The following is a 6987-nucleotide window of genomic DNA, read 5'->3' as shown; positions in this document are numbered from 1 at the left end:
TATTTGTTTTTTTGGGGGGGAATTCCTCCTGCCGTTGTGGAGGCTAAAGGGAAAAAACGATTACCGGTAAGAGTAATGTAAGTCTTTTCCCTACGCCTCCACAACGGCAGTAAACATGGAGGAAGTAACATAGGATAACAGCCTAGGGTGGGACAACTGCAGATAGGACCCTCCGCCCAAAGGCTAAATCCCTATTTGCAGAAACATCTAACTTGTAATGTTTAAAAAATGTACATGGATTGGACCATGTGGCTGCACGGCAGATGTCCTCTAAGGAAGCTGAAGCACCCTCGGCCCAGGATGTGGCTAGGGCCCTGGTAGAGTGAGCTTTGAGAAACGGTGGAGGAGGAACACCCTCTGTCTGGTAGGCTAGATAGATACAGGACTTGATCCATCTTGATATTGAAGTCTTGCTGGCAGCTTTTCCCTTCAACATGCCCAGGTATTGAATTAGAAGTTGATTAGTCTTCCTAATCTCCTTAGTGGCTTCCAGGTATTGGAGGACACATCTCCTGACGTCCAGGTTATGAAAAAGTCTCTCTTTTTCGTTCTTTGGCTGAGAACAAAAGGAGGGAAGGATAATTTCCTGTTGGCAGTGAAATTTAGAGACTACTTTCGGAAGGAATTCAGGAGCATGATTTAGCGTGATCCTGTCGTCTGAAACGGAAAGGTATGGAGGCAGGATAGAAAAGGCTTGTATTTCGCCTACTCTTCTGGCCGTAGTGATGGCTAGTAGGAATGATGTCTTAAGAGTAAGAATTCTTAAGGGTATATCTGTAATTGGCTCAAACGGAGGGTGCATAAGCTTGGACAGTACCAAGTTTAAGTCCCAGGGAGGCACTAGGGATCTTAACCTAGGGCGAATCCTGCTGGCCGCCTTAAAAAAACTTTTTATTATTTCCATGTTAGCCAGTTTACAGTCCATAAATACACTCAAGGCTGCTGTCTGAACTTTTAATGTACTTACTGCGAGGCCTTTATCCAACCCTGCTTGGAGAAAGTCCAGTATGAGGGCCATCTGAGGTTCTCCTCGTATTTATCCTCCCCGAAGAGTAGAAAGGATTTCCAGGCCCTCAGATATATTTTCGAGGTGACCGGTTTCCTACTAAGAAGTAAGGTGGAGATCACTTTCCCGGAGAAACCTTTGTTCCTCAGGATGTTTCTTTCAGCCTCCAGGCCGTCAGACGGAGTTGAGCGACTTGAGGATGAGAAACCGGACCCTGAAGTAGAAGGTCTGGGCGAGGAGGGAGGATCCAGAATTCTTCTCCTGCTAGAATCTTCAGGATCGGAAACCATGATCTGCGGAGCCAAAATGGAGTGATCAGGATGATTCGTACTCTTTCTTCCAAAATCTTTGCTATGACCCGCTGTATGAGGGAGAATGGTGGGAATGCATATAACAGGATTGGTGGCCAGGGTACCGAGAGCGCATCCACCTTTAAAGGGAACCTGTCACCGGGATTTTGTGTATAGAGCTGAGGACATGGGTTGCTAGATGGCCACTAGCACATCAGCAATACCCAGTCCCCATAGCTCTGTGTGCTTTTATTGTGTAAAAAAACCCGATTTGATACATATGCAAATGAACCTGAGATGAGTCCTGTCCCCTGACTCATCTCACCTACAGGACTCATCTCAGGTTAATTTGCATATGTATCAAATCGTTTTTTTTACACAATAAAAGCACACAGAGCTATGGGGACTGGGTATAGAGGCCATCTAGCAACCCATGTCCTCAGCTCTATACACAAAATCCCAGTGACAGGTTCCCTTTAAGGGTTGATCTTCTACTGCCAGAGAGTTTTTTCTTCTGGCGAACAGGTCGATCTTCGGCGTTCCCCACCTGGAACAGATCTGCTTGAATACCTGAGGGTTTAGCATCCACTCTCCTGCGTTTAGCTGGTCCCGGCTGAGGAAGTCCGCCACCTGATTCTCTTTCCCTCTCACATGGGCTGCTGAAAGAGACTGAGTATTCTTTTCTGCCCAACAGAAGATTTTTCTCACCACCAGGGCTAGCGATAGGCTTCTTGTGCCGCCCTGTTTGTTCAGGTATGCCACTGTTGTAGAGTTGTCCGACAAGATCTTTACATTTCTCTGCAGGAGGGAGGGTGCAAATGTTTTCAGGGCTTCCCAAACCGCAGACAATTCTCTCTTGTTGGAGGAGGCTTTTTTTCAGAATGAGACCCCACTGGCCTTGAGCTAGTTTCCCTTCCATGTGGGCTCCCCATCCTTGTTGGCTGGCGTCTGTAGTAATAACTACCTGGTCTGATGGTCTCCAGAATACTCATTTCAAAAGATTTTTCCGATCTGCCCACCAATTCAAGGATGTCTTTACTGCCTGAGGGATTTTTACTTTCTTGTTTAAGGATATCTGTTTTTTGTCCCAGGTCCTTAAGAGAAATGATTGGAGGGTCCTTGAGTGGAACTGTGCCCACTTTACTGAAGGGATAGTGGATGTCATTAGACCCAGGATGACCATCATCTCTCTGAAAGAGACCAAGCGTTGTCTCTGAAATCTTCTCACTGTCGTGATCAAGAAATCTTGTTTCTGCCAAGGAAGAAAAGAGATAATTTTCTCTGAGTCCAACAGTACTCCTAGAAAGTTTATCTGGGTTGAGGGTAGGAGACAGGATTTTTCCGTATTGATTATCCACCCCAGGTTGGTAAGTGTGGTCCGGATCTGCAGGAGTAACCGATACGATGATGGGGCTGCTATTAGGAAATCGTCTAGATACAGAAAAAATAGAATTCCCTTTAGGTGAAAGAACTTTGATACTTCTGTTATGACCTTTGTGAAAAGCCTTGGGGCTGAGCAGAGACCAAACGGAAGTACCCGGAACTGGAAGTGGCACAGCTCTCCCTTGAACCATGTCGCCAGTCTCAGAAATTTCTGATCCTCCTTCCTGATGGGTATATGGTAGTAGGCATCTGCCAAATCTAATGTTACCATGGCGCCGCTTTTTGGGATCAGGCTGATGACTGTCTTTATGGTTTCCATCTTGAACTTTTTGTATATGATGTATTTGTTTAACATCTTCAGGTTTAATATTAATCTGAACGAGCCGTTTGGTTTCTTTATCAAGAAGATCGGGGAGTAAAACCCTTTCCTCTGTTCCTGCTTTGGGACTGGGATGATGGCCCCTTTCTCCAGCAGAAGTCTCAACTGATGATCCATAGTTTGTTGGCTTATCTCCCCCGGACGAGGGTTCTCCATATATCTGTCTGGTGGGCAGGTTTTTAACTCTAGACTGTACCCGTTCCTTATGACTGACAGAACCCATGGAGAGGCCTGGATATTTACCCAGGCAGGATAGAATTGGGACAGTCTTCCTCCCACTACGCCTTTGGCGTCATTGAGTAGAGGTGTGGGCCGATTTGTCAGGGTTAAACAGGAACCCTCTGCCTTTACCCCTATTGGACTGCCAGGCTGGTCTAGTGTCCTTTCTTTTTTGGTCCGGCCTACCTCGCTTCTGGGACCGAAAGGACCGCCTTTGTTGAAAAAATTTTGATTCTGTAGGAAAGCCCTTCTTCCTATCTGAAGCTTTCTCTAGAATGTCTTCCAAGGCCATACCGAACACCCTATCCCCCTCACATGGCAGAGTGCACAGCTTATTTTTGGAGGCTGTGTCACCGGACCAGGTGCATAACCATACTGCTCTTCTAGCAGAGTTAGAGAGGGCATCAGATCTAGCAGAAAGCTTGACTATATCTGCTGATGCGTCTGCCATAAAATTTGCGGCTTGTTTTAGCATTGGTATAGAAGCTAGGATGTCTTCTCGTGGAGTGCCTGACTCTAGATGTTCCTCCAACTGTCCCAACCAAAGGCCCAGGGTTCTTGCCGTATAAGTTGCGGAGATCCCTGGTCTTAGAGTGGCCTTAGAAGATTCCCACGTCTTTTTAAGGAGGCTTTCACATCTTTTGTCCATCGGATCTTTAAGAAGACCAAGGTCTTCAAATGGAAGGGCAGTTTTTTTTGAGATTCTTGCTACTGGGGCATCTACTTTAGGGGTCTTATCCCAGACCATAGAATCTTCTTCCGCGAAAGGGTATTTTCTCTTTAACCACTTAGAGGCGGATTGTTTTTTCTCCGGGTCTCTCCATTCTGAGTGTATTAATGCTCGGATGTTAGGGTGGACGGGGAAAACTCGTTTTTTCTTGTCCCCTAATCCAGCAAACAATTGGTCCTGTACTGAAAGGGGTTCTCTGGGTTCTTCCAGGTTTATTGTAGCCCTAATGGTTTTCAGTAGGGAATCCGTTTCCTCAACTGAACAGAGAGGTTTACCGCCTGCTTGATCTGAAATATCAGAGTCAGACCCAGAGGAAATTTCACCTTCATCCAGGTCAGAGTCCTGCACATTAGAGACTATGGCTCCTGAGGTAGATGGTCTGGGAGACAATGTAGATAACTTAGCTTCTACAGCTGCACCCACTTCTTCTCTGATTATGGTTTTCAGGCTTTCAATTAACGATGGGGTCTCCTCTGACACAACCTTGTCACAACACTTCTGGCACAATGTTTTCTTGTATGTACTAGACAGTGATTTCTTGCACATTACGCATTTTTTCTTCAAAGGTGGATCCTTTTTTGAGGATTCTTTACCCTGAGAGACACAAAATTGGAGAGGAAAAGTTTTATCCTTAGTCTCTTAAAAGAAAAGGGTAAAGAACCACCACCAAGGAGACCCTTATACAGGATAAGGCACCTGTTATTTAGTAATGGGAGGAGGCTTACCGGGCTAGAGGGCCTGGAGGTGTCTGTGGGCCGCCTGGGCGAATCGTCAGCTTGCTGGGACATCTTTCTCAGGAGAAGAGCGCAGGAGCTGCTTGGAACACCGGCAGCCGCGCTCCTTTACTTCCTGGTTCCCACTGATGATGACATATGCTCCGCCCCCCCCTCTCGTCACGCGCCGGCCTCCGACATCACATAGAATTCAACTGCCGGCGCGCGCGCATAGGGGAAGATGTGGGGAGCGCTCCCAGGCCCAGGAACGCTCCCCCGGCTCGCAGAACAGGGCCGGTCCGCACTGGACATGGGTCCATAGCCCGGGGTGGCCAGCAACGCTGGGCTTAAAACCATAGGGAAGGAGGAACTTTTAATAGAGTTCCGCGACCCTATCCCCTGCCTCAGCCCTCCGGCCAGAGCCGGGATAACAAACCGAAAAGGCTGGGCGCGTGACTGATCCATCCGGCAAGTCCTGACCTTCTGAGGGACAGGAAAACAACTGGAGAGGTAAGAGGGAGGGGGCCTTATATGGGCTGGTCCACAAAGCTGTTTTCCTGTCCCTGAGAAGGCGGGATAATCTCCATGTTTACTGCCGTTGTGGAGGCGTAGGGAAAAATAGCTGTTTTTATATTTTGTTATGTACAATGTTAATCTGACAGGTTAGACCATGTGGTATTTTTATAGAGCAGGTTGTTACGGATGCAACAATACCAAATATGACTTTTTTTGTATGTTTGTTTGTTTCAGTATTACATAATAAAGCATTTTTGAAAAAAAAAACATTTTTAGTGTCTCCATATTCTGAAAGCCATATTTTTTTTTTCTTTTTTGGACGACTGTCTTATGTAGGGGCTCATTTTTTTCGGTATGAGATGACAGTTTGATTGGCACTATTTTAGGGTGCATATGACTTTTTGATCGCTTGCTATTAAATTTTTTGTGATGTAAGGTGACAAAAAATTGCTTTTTTGACACCGTTTTTATTTTATCTTTTTTACGGTGTTCACCTGAGGGGTTAGGTCATGTGGTATTTTTATAGAGCAGGTTGTTACAGACGTGGCGATACCTAATGTCAATTTTTAGTGTCTCCATAGTCAGAGCCATAGTTTTATTTTTTGGGTGATTGTCTTAGGTAGGGGCTCATTATTTGTTGGATGAGGTGGGATTGGTACTATTTTGAAAGGCATACGCCTTTTTGATCTCTTGGTGTTGCACTTTTAGTGATGTAAGGTGACAAAACAATGTTTTTTTAGCACAGTTTTTATTTTATTTTTTGACAGTGTTCACCTAAGCATCAGTTCATGTGATATTTTTATAGAGCCAGATGATACGGATGCGGCGATACCTAATATGTTTACTTTTCTTTTTTTCCCTATTTTTTAAACTTTATTTTGGGAAAAGGACACTTGAAACTTTTAATTTTTCTCTAAAACTTTTTTTTTGTCTCACTTTGGGACTTCAACTTTTGGGGGTCTGATCCCCTTTACAATGCATCACAATAGTTCTGTATTGTCATGCATTGGCTGTAAGTGTATTATTATTATTATTTATTACTAAAGTGCCAATCATTCCATGGCGCTGTACATATCAAAAGGGGTATACATACATAATACAGACAACAGCACTAAGCATAAACAGCAGTGTTCCGGCTATCAGTGACTGCCGAACCCCTGCCGCTGATCGGGTGGGCGCAGCTCCTGAACCCGCCCGATCAGCCAGCCGTAAATGTACGGCGCGGGTCCTTAAGGGGTTAATAAAGAGAATGTGTTGTTTACAGCGTCCCATAAACAATGTAAAGAATGATGAAAATGAAAAATGCAAAAGATAAAAGATAATGGAATTGTTCCCATTACCCCCCCCTCCCAAAAAAAGTGATAATCAGTAATTCCCATCTACCCCAAAATGGTACTAATGAAACCACATCTTGTGCCGCAAAAAACAAGCTGCGTATAACTACATCGGCGGAAAAATGAATAAGTTCTGACTCTGCGACGACATAAAAACTGTTTTTGAATGAGATGTGCTACGACTGTGCAAATATAGTAACAAAAATAATAATAATAATAATAAAACTACACATTTGTTATCAACATCATTGTACTGACCCATACAATAAAAGTAACAGCAGATATGCTGCACGGTGAATGTTGTAGATTTTAAGTACTAAAACCCCGTAGTGGAATCTTTTCTTTTTTTTTACCACACACCAAAAAAATATTGTGTGATTTAAAGGGTTAAATGAATTTGGGCCAGTGATCTCACAC

Source organism: Bufo bufo, chromosome 2, assembly GCF_905171765.1.
Source record: "Bufo bufo chromosome 2, aBufBuf1.1, whole genome shotgun sequence".
NCBI lineage: Eukaryota > Metazoa > Chordata > Amphibia > Anura > Bufonidae > Bufo > Bufo bufo.
This window is presented reverse-complemented; position numbering follows the sequence as displayed.